Source organism: Corylus avellana, chromosome 6, assembly GCF_965113065.1.
Source record: "Corylus avellana chromosome 6, dhCorAvel1.hap1.2, whole genome shotgun sequence".
NCBI classification, from domain to species: Eukaryota; Viridiplantae; Streptophyta; class Magnoliopsida; order Fagales; family Betulaceae; genus Corylus; species Corylus avellana.
In genome coordinates, this window is record NC_142495.1 from 5150599 (window position 1) to 5165632 (window position 15034).

Sequence of the window (15034 nt, forward strand, 5' to 3'; positions counted from 1 at the left end):
CAAAGTCCAATATCAAACCGCCCCAATAACTACCAAGGCTAAATACCAATAATAGTTAAATTTAATTTATAGTCCCTAGTGAAGCTTTTGCATGGCTATCGGTTGATTTGATCGCTTAATGATAGCTCATAACAACATTGAAGGCCATTTGCTAAACGATTTTGGTTTCAATACTATTCATCTTACTTTTTTATATCACATCAATCATTTTTTATTACTATTCAAATTTAAAAAAAAATAACTACAAAACAATTTTTTTTTTTTTTTTTTTCATTTTTTCATACCAAATATTATTACTTTTTTACTTTTTCAAAAAAAACATTCTTACCTTTTTTTTTTTTTTTTTTTTTTTCATTAATCAATTTTTGTTACATTATCGGACCAAAACCCTTTAACAAACACACTCGAGACTTTTTGCAACTCTTTTAATACAAGTTTTTTTTCAAAAAAAAAACAATTTGAATTAAACTACATAAGTATTATAAAGTGAAATGCTATGAGAATCATATGCATATACTTTAATTTAACAGTGAAAATCATCATTAAATTGTGATTTTTAATACTACGTTGGAGAGTATGCATTTGATTGCATGAGAGTCGATTGGAGACCGAATAACAAAAATACTAAAAGAAATTAAGGACGGTCAAGCCATCTCTTAAGAGCATCTCTAAAAGAATAGTCAAATCTTTAATAATAGTCAAATCTAACAATTATGGGTGTTTTCTCGTCTTCAGCATAATAGATAACTTAACTCTTTTTTCATATAGTGTGAACAATAAATTGGCTTATTAGTCTATTCATTATTCACACTATAAACTTTTATTATTATTTTTTCTCTCACTTTCTCTCTTTTACTCTCTCTCTCTCTCTCCTCCTCCTCTTTCTTTCACAATTCACACTCTCTTCCACACAAAATAATATTTAAAGAAAATAAATAGTAGAATAAATAATTGCTAGAGTGTGTATACAAAAATAAGTAACTAAAGTAAAAATTTGTACTTTTTTGATAATGATTTTGCCTAATTTTGCTGGAGCTAGCCTGGAGACATTCTAAGGTTGTTGGGTTTCTTGAGAGAGTAGCCAGCCACTCTTCACCTTTTGAAAAGGTGGTTTGCGTGATTTGCTCACCCCCCATATCTCTATCATAATAGATGGTCACTCCCTAAAAAGTAGTTGGGATTGTTCGCTACACTCTCACTCTAGCTTAGAGGGATTGGTCACCATTAAAATTTTTCTCTTTTAGGTGATTGATTATTTTCTTTGGTGTGAAAGGGTGGTCGGCCCATGCTAACCACACATTTGGAATGACCAAACATCTTAAGGATCAACCACTTCTAAAACTTATTTTGATTTTTTTTTAGCATTTTTGAATGCTCATGTGACAATCCAAAACGTTCATTTTGGATGAATGAATTGAATAAAACGAATTGCCGGCCACTCAATCCAATATACTTTAACGGTACTTAAAACTTGAATTTGTTAAAATTATTCTAAATTATTTTACTATTATAATATATACCCGTCCCCCACTGACTGAAAATTTTAGAGCATCACCGACCTTTATTCGCATTCCGATAGATTTGCATTTAAGGTCCTTTAATTTATTTTATGGACACGAACATGCATGCATGCTTAACAGCTAATGGGTGACAAAAATGCACATCTTAATTGGTCATAAATCTGTCCTATATGTTTATTATACATTTTCTTACTCAATGTCGTTTGGTTATGTACCTAATTAATGTTGTTTTTTTTGTTTTTTTAATTGCAAGTTGTCTCTTATTCTGGATAGGAAGGAACAAATCTACCACATTGAAAAAAAGGTGGGATGCTGCGGCAGAAAGGGCCAAGAGACTCCATTTTTGTACTTGATTGTAAGCATAAAGAATGCATTATGAACATGCAACAACAACAACAAAGTCATTTTAATTGGTCATTTACATGTCTTTAGCAAATCCAACCACAAACTACGTCTTATTCTTCCCGTAGGCCACAAAAAGAAGAAAAAAATTGACAAAGATTCGAGAAACCCTAAGCCTTGTGAAACCCTAAGCCCCCCTCCAGAGCGCTGCCGCCTCAGGGGAGGAGGGATGCCTGTTGCCTGCATCCCTCCTCCCTTCCTTGCTTCTCGATTTTTGTTTTATGTTTGTTTCTATCTTTGGTGTTTTCTGTTCTGTTGTACTTGTGTTCTCTCTCGGTGGGTACTGCTTTTGGGGGTTTTCACTCAAACTCTTCCCCTCCCTGTTTGTTTGTGTGTGTTGCCGATCTCCTCCGCGCTCGCTTCACTGCTCACCACTTGCTGTCGGGTCTTTTCACGCGCCCTTCCCGCGCCAAGCTTTTTGTGCCACCTTCCGCGGCGGTTTCTGGCCAGCTGGTGATCGGCATCCTCCAGCTGCCGTGACCCGCTTTGAGTGTTTTTCGCATTTATTTTCTTGTTTTGTTGTTTTCTGTTTTGTATTTCCTTTGAGTTTCCCTGTACTTTGTTTTATTTGCTGTAATTTCTTTTCCTGCATTAGTTTTATTGTTCCCTTTATTTTCCTGTATGGTTTTATTTACGCTTGTAATAAGGCTTTCTCCTCCTGCTTTGTTGCGCCCGGTTGCTGCTCGATATTACTGGTCCAAACCTTTGGGTTGTGGATGTGAAATTTATCCTGGTTTTCGAGTCAAGAAGGATGAGTATCGGCTTGTGGGTTTTGCTCTCAAGGCCGAGAAATAAGTATCGGCTTAGGGGTTTTGCCCTCAAGGCCGAGGAATAAGCGTTACCTATGCATTAAATGGTGTCTGTTTGATGCAGATCTGAGTTTTCAACCTGATATTTAGTCATAGGTTAACGGATGTTGTGTTTTGGTTGATTTGGTCTGTTGTTGACGACTGTATCTTTAGCTTTGACTACGATTTATTTTAGAGTTTTTTGCTCTATTTGTAAGAGCTTTAGACTCGCAACTTTTATCAATGAATGAGTATGATATGTAAAAAAAAAAATCTACTTGGAAGGAAAAGAAGACGTACACACGACAAACGACAGTCTACGAGCAAACTTTCTGAAGAACAATTATGAAGTAGAAAAAGGAGGAGCAAATTATGACAAAGTAAATGAAATAGTACTATAGCCCACTGCCCACGTCCCAGACATTACTATACCCTTATATTCTACGACATAGGCAGTTAGGTAAAATGTTATTGACCTCAACCACACTGATCGCAGCCGAAATTTTTTTCAAAGTGGTGGGACATATTTTAAGGTGATAGTTTGACTTTTTAAATGAAAATTCTCAATTCTATTAAATGATGTTACGATGGACATGGGTTAAGCTATGCTCTGGTCAAATTTGAAAGGGTACTTTCTTACCATTTATGTTTCTATGCGATTCTTTTCTATTTTATTCAATTGAACTTAAAATTGTGAATATCAAAAAAAAAAAAAAAAAAAAAGAGAGTTGAAATTATGTTTAGATTGTTTGAAGAATGTAATATATAATAATAATAAATCAAATTAATATATATATATATCGTCCGGTGGCAAACTGGAATTAGAGCTAACAGAAGAATTAAATCTCCACATTTTGACACACAAACTAAACTCAAAATCACACACTAGGTAAAGTCTTAAAGGATCTCATCCTAGGTACTTACTCACTGGGTAAACTTCCTAAACATATCCTTCCTAGACACTATATATATATAAAATGGGGTGATTTTGAATCACCATAGGGGTGGCCAAGCCACCCCCAAGGTGTCTGGGGGTGGCCGAGCCACCCCATAAACCTAATCGGGGGTGGCGCTCAACTAGTTTGGGGGGTGGATCGGCCACCCCGAGACTCTTAGGAGTGGTCCGGTTACCATCCCTAATTTTGTTGATTTTTTTTTTTTTTTTTTTTTAATTTTCTTGATTTTAAAATTTTTTTATTAGTTGGGTTAAAATTTTTTTTTTGAGTAAAATTGAAATATTTTGAGTTGAGTTGTGTTAGTACTATCAAATCAACCTGAAAAAAAGAGAAACAAAATTGAAATAAGTCGGGAAGAATGGGCTTCCCAAACAAGCCCCTCTCTCGCATACGTACCTTTCCTATACTTGTCTAAAAAAACTCAACCACATTTTGTTTGAGCTTCCACGTGGTGCTTGGAGTTGTATGTTCGAGCTTCAAATACTCTAAAAGTGGCTTCGCTTAGTGCTTGAAACAGCTTTTTTTTCTCTTCTTTTAGAACAAAGTAGCTTGCAAACCAAACACCATTAGCCAGGGCGTGCCAAACAGATTTGGGGCCTCCGCACGAAGCGATAAGCCATTTTGGTCGGTTATGAAACATGTCCCAAAAGCGTAAGGTGCGCAGCGCGGCGGCAAATGCCAACGTTTCTCACGTGAGATTGGTCTGGAGTGGTCCTGCATATCTATTAATTAATCCACGTGAAGTAAGCTGTAGAAGTATAGTTTGCCTTTCGCACGACAATTTTTTCGGCTGGAGAAAGCACTATTTATGTTCACATGGAGTGTTGTGTAGGTGTGACACTATGACCCTTTAAAGTTGGGGAAGCTAATAATAATATAATAAAGGCATGCTAGAGTATCGACCTAATTATTTTAATCCTTGATTATGTGTTTGACCTTGAATGAAAAAAAATATTGTTCTTCCATTAGGCATGGAAATTGTTTGTGAGTGCGAGACTTAGTTAATTATGTTTTGGGGTAAAATTCACTTTATCCCTTTAAGTTTTAGGAATTTTTTAATTTAAATCTCAATGTTTAAAAATTGGCAATGTACTCTCTAATGTTTCAAAAATTTTCAATTCATACCCTTCCTTACTAATTTTCATCTAATTGGATGGAAATCATCCAACATGCATCTCACATAAAATTTTGAGATGCCCTTCATTCCAATTTTGCCATTATTAAAACCTATGAAATTACGTAATTACTCTCAATTTCATAGATTTTAATGAGGGTAATTACGTAATTTCATAGGTTTTAATGAAGGCAAAATTGAAATAATTGGCATCAAAATCTCACGTGAGACGCACGTGGGATGATTTCCATCTAATTAAACGGAAATTAGTAACGGAGAGTTTGAATTGAAAATTTTTGAAACATTAGGGGGGTACATTGTCAATTTTTAAATATTGGGATTTGAATTGAAAAACTTCTGAAACTTCAGGAGGGTAAAGTGAATTTTTTCCTATGTTTTAATATTTCACACGAGTGTTTATAGCAAGAGTTCATTTTCACAATAACTATTTCCTTTAATTTCCCTCCCCTTATAATTGGGGTCATAAGGTTAAAAGGCTTAATCGCGGGAAACTCAATCGGTCACAACCTTTTTCCTCTTTTTTTCACATTTCGTGAAATATAATTTTGACCCGTAATCTAATTTTCTTTTTCTTTTTTTGTACATGTTATAAGTAGCCGGCCACTGCATCGCCACCTATCCATCACTTTTTTTTTTCTTTTTTTTTTCGTACGATATGAGGTGGCATTTTATGACTTCTAGCCTTGTTAATGACGTGACAATCAACTTATAAATATGATGTAGCATAGCGGGACGAAGGAACTAATTTGACATAGGATTAAACCTTAAAAATTGATGAATGGTAGTTGATATCATTTAATTTCGACCCAAGTGGCCAAGTTGCTTATGACAAGATCGATCATGAAGAACCTCTCAATCACTTACTACATCGTCAGGTACCGGAAATTAGGTCAAATATATCACACTCACTACTGTATATTGTAATTATCCATGTCACTTCTACATTAAATCTCAATACAACGACAATTTTTTCTTTTCCCATTGAAAGATGACACTGCAATAGAAATTTACACTTGCTTCAGCCTCATATTTTCTATTTTTGCGAAGATGAGTGCTTAACCATTCTTGTGATTGGTATTTGGGTAAAAGAACAGTCCCTAATAAATTTATCGATGACGTCTAATGACGAAATTAACTTAGATCTTCCTCCCCTGTCCTTTTCCATTATTCAATTAAAAAAAAAAAAAAATTACTTAGATCTTGAGCAGTTGCATTTAGCTAGTTCTATAGCAAAAAAATTCTCAAAAAAACTCGACGATTATTCAAAATAGTTAAGGTAAGTGTTTGTAAGTGTTATTTTGGTTTTATCTCTTCTTTGGGAGTAGTGAAAGTGGATAAAATAAAACTAATATTTTAAATTGAATAGTTAAAATACGAAGTCGATATAAATGCTTTGAACAAGTTGGTAGCTAAAATTAAAAAAAAAAAAAGTGTTCTTTAGTTAAATTTTTGCTAAATATTTGCTGAGCGGGATATGAATGCTCACATTTTAGGTAACCAAAATAGCAAATTAATAATAATAAAACTATAGCTTTCAAGAATTGGTGAGCATTGTAACTCAACAATGCATAAGTTAAATTAATAATAATAATAATAAAAATCTCATTTTCTCTCTTATTTGATAATAGTGAAAGTAGAGAAAATATATATATATATATATTAAATGAAATAGTAAAAGTAGATAGTTAAAATGATCATGTAGGTGCTTTGGAAAAGTTTGTAGTTAAAATAGAAAAGCGAAATGTGATATACCACATTTTTATCTTATAACTATCTCACAATGCTGATGTGACGATTCCAATCAACTCTTAAATTATTATTTTTTTAACAATGACTAATCCAAAGGTTGGTTGGGACTACCAAGTTAGTATTGTAGAATAAAAATATATTTATAACATTACTCAATAGAAAAATGAGTTACTTAGCTAAATTTTAGTTATACCTCTAAAAAAGTCCTTAGCAGAAAACATCCCCGCAAGCATATGGTGCAATTATGATTGGCTAAGTGCCATATCATGGCTCGAGGAAGAAGAGGATAAAGCTATTTTGGAATGGAAAATGACTTTTGAATCTTTCATAGCCGCTTGGCACTGAGTTGGAACCAGTTCAATCCACTATCTCCAGCTCATTATTATTATATCAGAAAAGAATAAATATAGTCCCGCCCATTAATTTGCTACATGGCCAATGGCCGCAAAAAGGTTTTTCCTAGCCCTTTTGAGTGCATCACAAGAGGTCGATCGATCATGGCATTTCCTGGCAGCTTCACAGTCTTTGGGGTGGGGGGGAGGGTCGTTAAATAACTTCTTTGAGTTTTTGTCTCTGTTATCCAATTGCTTTCCCTTTATTTATATTAAACCAATGATCATTTTGAGCATATTCTAAGAACCCCAAGAGTTTTCTCTGCATCCAAAACTTTATAATCTTTTTACTAAAGGCCTCCAATAATTGGATTAGACAATGCATTTCTACTATTTTTTGCTCCCTACTCTCATCAATAGAAGTTGGTTTGGCCGCTTCAAGCCAAACATGGGTCCACGTTGGCCTCTAATCAGAAAAAAATTAAGAGGACGAGGAATAATTTTATATTGCCCGTGGACAAGATATTGGGCATATTTATAAAGAATGGGTAACCATTTCCTATAGAACTAGTTTTATGAGATGAGTTAGGCTCACGAATTCCGCCAAAAGCAAATTTTTTTACTTTCTTTCAACAACATCCATATAGAATCCAAATTAGCATAAGTGGCCTGGTCATCTCTATTTATTTATTATTATAATTTTTTTTTATACTCTTTATTGATTACTTTTATATTTGATAGAGCCACGTAAAAAGAACCAAACACTATCTAGGGTGATGGTTCAATGACCCAATTTTTTTTTTTTCAAATTGATTAGTGTAAATTATCTTGGTTTCATTGATGCATTAATATCTAGGTAGAGTTGGATTAAGTTATGGCTCAATCATATATATATATATATATATATATATATATATATATATATAAAAAGAAAAGTCCAAAAAGAAAAATTACGGGTTTGAAAGGAAAAGGATCTTATCATAGACAGAAAAAATTACATCAATAAAATCGGTGGCTCTGCCATTTGGCTTCTTATAACAATATCCCTGTCCAACTCCTCGGACCCCATGTTGTGAAACATTTGCTGGGACATTTGCAAAATAATTTCCCATTTGCAGGAAGGAATTAAGCAGACAGATTAGGTGTCCATGATGAAGGACGTACATTTGATGTCAACAGAGCACTGATATATATATAGCCCAATGATTATATGAAATTATGAATCCAGCACATGTTTCACTCAACCAAAACGTTTTAAGGATAAGCCTCATTGTGAGAAGATCAGCCAATCTCAACATCAAACAGAAACACCATGTGATAAAGATGCTGATAAGGACAAAGGTTAGCTAAAGTTGATTGAGTTGTAGCCTCAGTTCCTATATATATATATATATATATATATATATATATATTTTACTCCTAAAGGTTTCACAACTTTTTTCACTTTTACCTTAAATGTAATCCATCCCTTAGCCATTTTCATCTTCTCTAATAGAAAATAACTTACATATGGCTGCATAAATCAAAGGATATATCCGTTACTAATTTCCTTATTTTATTCTCTGATGTAATGTCGTAATCTTAGCATATCTCTTAAGATCTCTCTTGCAATCAATGCAAAGATAATGAAAAGTATACATTGATCTGAAATATAGTGATCATGGAACGACAACCGCACACAATTTTTTGAGAAGAGTATTTATCTCAAATACTTTTGATCAGTGCAAGATAATGAGAAGTATACATTTAAGTTGTGTGGGTTGGAGTAATTTTAGAAATTTTTCGAGTCTCTCCAAGAATGATGTGACTATTAAAATTACCATTGGGCTTGTAATTGATCGATGTGACTATTAAAATCATCATTCGATCAAAATCTAATAATGATCAATTACGAAAAATCCCAAAACCCTAGCAGAGCTTAAGGAAGTGCCGCATAGCTGAGGGGGAGGGGTTTCTCCCCCTCCCCCCCTCCTCTCTTTTCCCCTCTCTTTCCTTGATCTGTTCCCCCATCCCTTCCCCATTTTCCTTCCTCCCCTCTCTTCCTCGATCTGTGTTTCTTTTATTTTTTGTGTTTGTTTTTGGATTTCACTTTCTTTTCCCTGTTGTTGTTCTTTGTTTGCTTGTTTATTTTTTTTTGCTAGGTGTTTGTTTGGGCACACTTTGTGGGTGCCGCTCATGGGGATTCACTCAAACTTCCCCCCAATTTCTTTGAGTGCACCACCGATCTCCTCCGCGCCAGCTTTGCCGTTTACTGTCTTCTGCTGGTTCTTTTCACGCGTCCCCACCGCGATGTGCTTCCAACGCCATCTACGCATCGGTTTCCGGCAAGCACACGATCGGCTTTTCTTTCGGCTGCTGTCACCCGCCTAGTGTGCTCTTATTTTTAAATTTTTAGTTGTATTGCTTTGATTTTCCCTGTATTTTTCTTATTTTTCTTGCTGCATGTAGTAAGGCCATGCCCTCTTTCTTGATCTCCTCGCTTGTTATTTTGGTCCAGACCCCTGGAGTTGTGGATGTGAACGATATCCTGGCTTTCGGGTTCAGGAGGATGTGTGTCGGCATGGGATACTTTTGATCCCAGGGTCAAGGAATAAGAGCTACCTATGCATTAGTTTGTGTCTGCCTAACGCAGATCTGTTATTCCAACTGAAGATTAGTTATAGGTTAGTGGATGTTTGGCGTCTTTGATGCGTAATCTTTTAGTTACGACTTTGATCTTTTAGCTTCGGCTATGATCTTTCAGAACGTTATGTTCTGTGATTATAAGAGTTTTAATGCTCTTGATTCCTCTATTAATGAGATAAGAATGATTTTCCTTCAAAAAATAAAAAATAAAATAATGATCAATTACAAGTCTAATAGTGATTTTAATAGCCAAATTATTCTTGGAGGGACTTAAGAGGGACACAAGAGGAACTTGTAGCATTTCTCATATGGGTTGGCTTAGAAAAATAAAAATAAAAATTTGTGTGGGTTGAATTTAATTTTCAGCCTATATAAGGTCAACCAAGCTAATAAAAATGAATGAATTTAATAATTTAATTTATATTTTATCAACAAATGTCTGTCGCAGTTCGATTTAAAAGAAAATGCCCCAAAAAACAGTTAAAAAAAAAAAAAAAAAAAAAAAAAGTTGGAGCAAACAAAACCATCCCTTAACCATTTGAGGGTCGCCGGCCACCTCCGTTTGGCCACCCTCAAGGCATTTGCTCTCTTTTTTTCTTTTTTTTTTTCCACGTGACTGCAACAGACGTTTCAAGCAAGAAGGCATCTCATCCGCAACAGACATTTCAAGCTACATTGGAATTTGAATTTCCATATATTCGCATCTTCTTTTTCTTTTTTTTCATAGTGATAGTTTAAAGGAGAAACTTCACTTTGAATTATTGAATTATTACCTATTTGACATGCTCTCTCAAAACTTCAAACTTTTTAATTTGGACCCTGAACTTTTAATTGCAATTAATTTGAACTATTTCATCAATTTTTTTCGTTAAAACATTTAAAAAGATAAAATTACTGTTCAATTTTCTTTTTATTAAAAAAGAAAAAATTGAAAAATTGAAAAAAAAAAAAAAAAAAAAAGGTCACAAGATGGCCCAACGTAGGTCACCTTGTGATTTTTTTAATAATAATTTTTTTAAAAAAATTTTAATTTGAAATTTTATAAAAAAGTCACGGGTATAAATGTTATTATCTAACTTTTAACATTTAAAATCTAACAGATGGATTTAAAATGATAGAAATTGAAAGTTCAGGGATTCAAAATGAAAAATTTTGAAATTTAGGAGAAACATATCAAAACATGTGGTAATTTAAAGATCTAAAGTGAAGTTTTCCTACTTTAAACAAGCATCTCCTCCCTCCTCTCTATGAAATGAACACCTGCTCTGTTTGGTTTTTCCATTTTTTTTTTTTGTTCCTCTTTGATGCTCGCAAGTATTGTTGAGAACCGCGTTGTCGTTTTCACAGACAAAGAAAAAAAGGAGGGGGTTTGTTGTCGTTTTCTCAAAAAGCCATTGACTCTGGTATAGTCCACTAATGCCCAAAATGAATAATACTTTTTTGGCCAAAAATTATTTTTTTCCAAAATCCCCTTGAAGTAATTTTTATTTTCCGATCGAGAACACAATCTCTATAATTTTTATGAAAGCTCTGACGATTTTAATGAATAATTCCTTTTGCTCCACAAAATGTTGGAAGTGGTTGCTGGTGCAGACTCCATAAAAGACGCGTATAATTTGGCATGGGAATTTCTGAGCTCCACAGAATACGAGGTGGTTCCGTTCCGTGTGCGGACTCCGAAAGAGACATGATAATTTGCTATTTGAAAATATAATGGTTTGTATTTGTAATGTCACTTTCGATGAAAATTTTCAATATATTGCGTTTGATCTTCTAAAGATTCTTGCCCAAATTCATAGGTAGCCCCGACAGTAACAGTGTAGACCTGCCAACCATTGGTTGTAAAGACAATTATACTTCGTGTTACAAATAAAATATTGTATATACCTATATGCCGTCACATAGGTCCGACCATCATTTTTCAGTTGAAAATACGTGTTTGGCTTCCTCCTTTTTTTTTTCTCAAAAAAAAAAAAAAAATACGCATACCCCTCAAATTATTTGACACTTTACAATGTTTTTCAAATTTTAAAAATAAAAAATAAAATAAAATTAGAAAACATATATATATATATATAAGTGACCCACCATGCCTAGCCATAGTGGGTCACAAAGACCCACAACTATCGTGATTTTTGTTCTAAAAAAGTAGTTCAATCGGCTGAGGCCACGCTTAAAGAAAGTAAGAAACGAAAATTACTAGTTCGAATCTCTATCCCCCTCTTGTGCAACCATGTCAAAAAAAAAAAAAAAAAAAAAAAAAACAAAACAAAACAAAAAAACGTATGGTGATTTTTCCCTTCTTGAATTTATAAGGGTATTTGTCTTTTTGAGAATTTTTGAAACTTTTTTTTTTTAAATCTTTTTGTGAGATAAAAAAGATAAGATTTAGAAGATATTATGTGTATTTTTCCCTTTCTTTTATTATTATATACACCTACCATGACTAAAGGAAATAGAATGAAAGACTATTTTGATTCATTTTGTAAGCCTAAATCACTAGTAAATGCCATACCATTTTAGTAAAATTATAATACACATACATATTTGGATACTAATATTTGAACAACACAGTTCACTTCTATTTCTTGAAGGAGCCGCTTGCTATTGAAATTGAATAATTGGGGTGGAGTGAGGGGAAATGACAAATGATGTCACATCTAATGTCCATGTTTGCCATAATTTGTAGGAAAGATGCCTCGTTAAAGTTGGATCACTCTGTCTCTTACAAAAAAAATAAATAAATAAAGTTGGATCACTTTTAGTAGAACGGCCGCAAAAGATAGGAAGAATCTTTAGCAGCTTGCCTGTCTTTTTTCTTTTTCTTTTTTGAACAGTGATTAAAAAGAAATTGCCAATCAAGTCCAGTTTTCTCCGTGAAGTACAAAGCAAATTATTCACTTGTGACTCGTGTTTAACTTTTACAACTAGTTCCAACTCAACTTTCGTGCTCTGTCTCTCTCTCTCTCTTTCACTTTCCCCTCCTTTAATTAATTTATTCATGGACTCTAAATTTAATTAATGGCTTTTTATATTTTCAACTCTTTTGATTCTTTTCCATCTCATCATTTTTTCCTCCGGGAGAAAACGACAGCACACTCGTGAAATTTGTAATGGGAGCATATATATATATATACATACATATAGTTTACATCGCAAACAGTATAAACTTGAGTTTGATTGAATGAGCTGAGGTTGATTAGAAATTTAAGATTGTTTGTTAAACTACCAGAACTTTTTATAACATGGCTTGATTTGTTTAAGGTTAGATAAAACTCGCATAACTTTATTTATTTATTTTTTTTAATAGTTTTGTTTTTAGAAAAATGTTGGTTTTCATCTTTTGCTAATTTTTTGTTTATCTCCGTTTAAGAGATGAACAAATCTATCATTGAATTTGTAAGACTACATGTAGGTCTCATAGATTTAATAGTGGAGTTGCAAAAGAAATAGACAATAGATGAATGGGTAATATTTATTTGGTTATATTTACTTTATAGTGAGAACATCTTAAATATTTAAAAGGGAAAACTTTACAAAACCTTATGAACTTCCATGCGTTTTGAAAGTACTTCCTATAAGTTAACAAACTCTCACTTAAGAGTATAAAACTTTCAATTAGCCCCTTCTGTTTGAATTTTCGGTTAAGTATTTTCAAAGTTTCTAAAATACCAATGTTTTTCATTATAAAGAAATAAAATAAAAAGATTTAAGTGCTTTTTATATATATATATAAAAAAAAAATATCTTTGCAATTTTTTATTATTATTAAAAATTGGGTATTTTGACCAAAATTAACGAAAAATCCTAATGGAATTGAGTAAATTGAAAATTCAATACCCTTAATCGAGAGTTTTTAAACTTTAGAGGATAGTGTCAAAATAAGTGAAAGTTTAAAGAAATTTTTTAAAATTTTTCCCAATTTAAAAAGATAAAATAAAATTCTTTCTAATAAGATAGATATAAGATTCGTTTAATATGTGAAATGATTGTGATTGTGAGTCTCGATATTAATATGTGTGTGTAAATTGGACTATTTTAAGATTTTCGATAAGATTATAAGATATAGTATAAATAGTTTTGATTAATGCGTTAGTGTATTTAAACAAAATCGCAATCAAATGTTTGATGACCCATTTGTAGTTGACGCAAATTAGTCATGCAAATAGTTGTTACCAAGCAAGGCGAGTGACGTGCTACTGTGCATTTGGGTGATCATTAATTCGAGTCAAGAATTCCAACATTTTTCTTTGTTTAATAATCATAATTATGAATTATCGGCAATATTTTCAAAAAATGGCATTCCCTACTCAAGAAAATAATTAAAAAAACATAAATTGAAAAAAAAAAAAGTCGTTTTCTGTATCACGTTATCCCGGAAATGCTCTCCATGTCAGCTGACCATCAACACATGTGTAGTGGCAAGCTTGGTCGTAGTCAAAGACTGACAACAGTCGCTCCCATTACCGGTCTCTCTGTGCCATGAAATAAAGTGGCCTTTATTTATTAGGGTTTTGGTTGTTGGTGATGACTTAGAAACCACGAGAGAGACTTCTATCCAATTCCACAATTTTTTTTTTTTTTTTTTCATTTATTTTCACTGGTCCATAGGAGCCCATTTATTATTACTCAATAGACTACAAATAGTTTTCTAGCTATGATTACGAATTATTATAAATTATATTCCTTTACTTTCAAAAATCCGTAACGACCAAAAATTTTACGGATTTTATCTTTAATTTAAATTAGAATGGTAGAATGGTCGACTTGTTTCATTATAAATATCACGAAATCCGTTTATTTGAGTCTTCACTCAACCGATACACAGTTTTTGTGGATGAGGTAGTGTAAAAAACCTAAATTAGAAGAAGAATTATTGAGATAATATGATTTACTCTTTACTGTTATAACATAATATGTTGTTGTGTAGTTTATAGTCGTGTCTAATCATGTGGAGTGGTTTTTACATACGCAACTAGAGTCTGAAATTTTGTAATGTGATATTCTCTTTTAACATGCCATAGAAATTGCTTACTAGCTTTTTATCACTTGAAAAATTACTTCTTTCATAGCTTTCCATTTGAATAGTTAACGGAGTTTTTGCCCAAGTCAGTCAAGTCACGTGTAGTTACCTAGTAAATTAAGAGAAATGTTACATATACTCTTAAGTGCTCACTGGTTAATTAGAAAAACCTTCTGACGTGTAATTTTTGACGTGTCTCAACGGTTAAAAAGGCGAGTGTCAAAAAATTCAAATTTTTGATGTGGCATTTTCACCACGTCAAAATTTGTTTTGACATGATGAAATTTACCGCTTCAAAATTTTTTTGACGTGGTGAAATTCACCACGTCAGAAATTTTTTGATGTGGCGATGTTGCCATGTCAAAAAAAATTTTGACATGTCACACCATTTGACACGTCAATATATATATATTCTAAATCCAGATTTACGTATTAATCTGATATCCAATACATTCAATATATATCTAATATATGCAATATACATTCAATTTAATACATTTAATC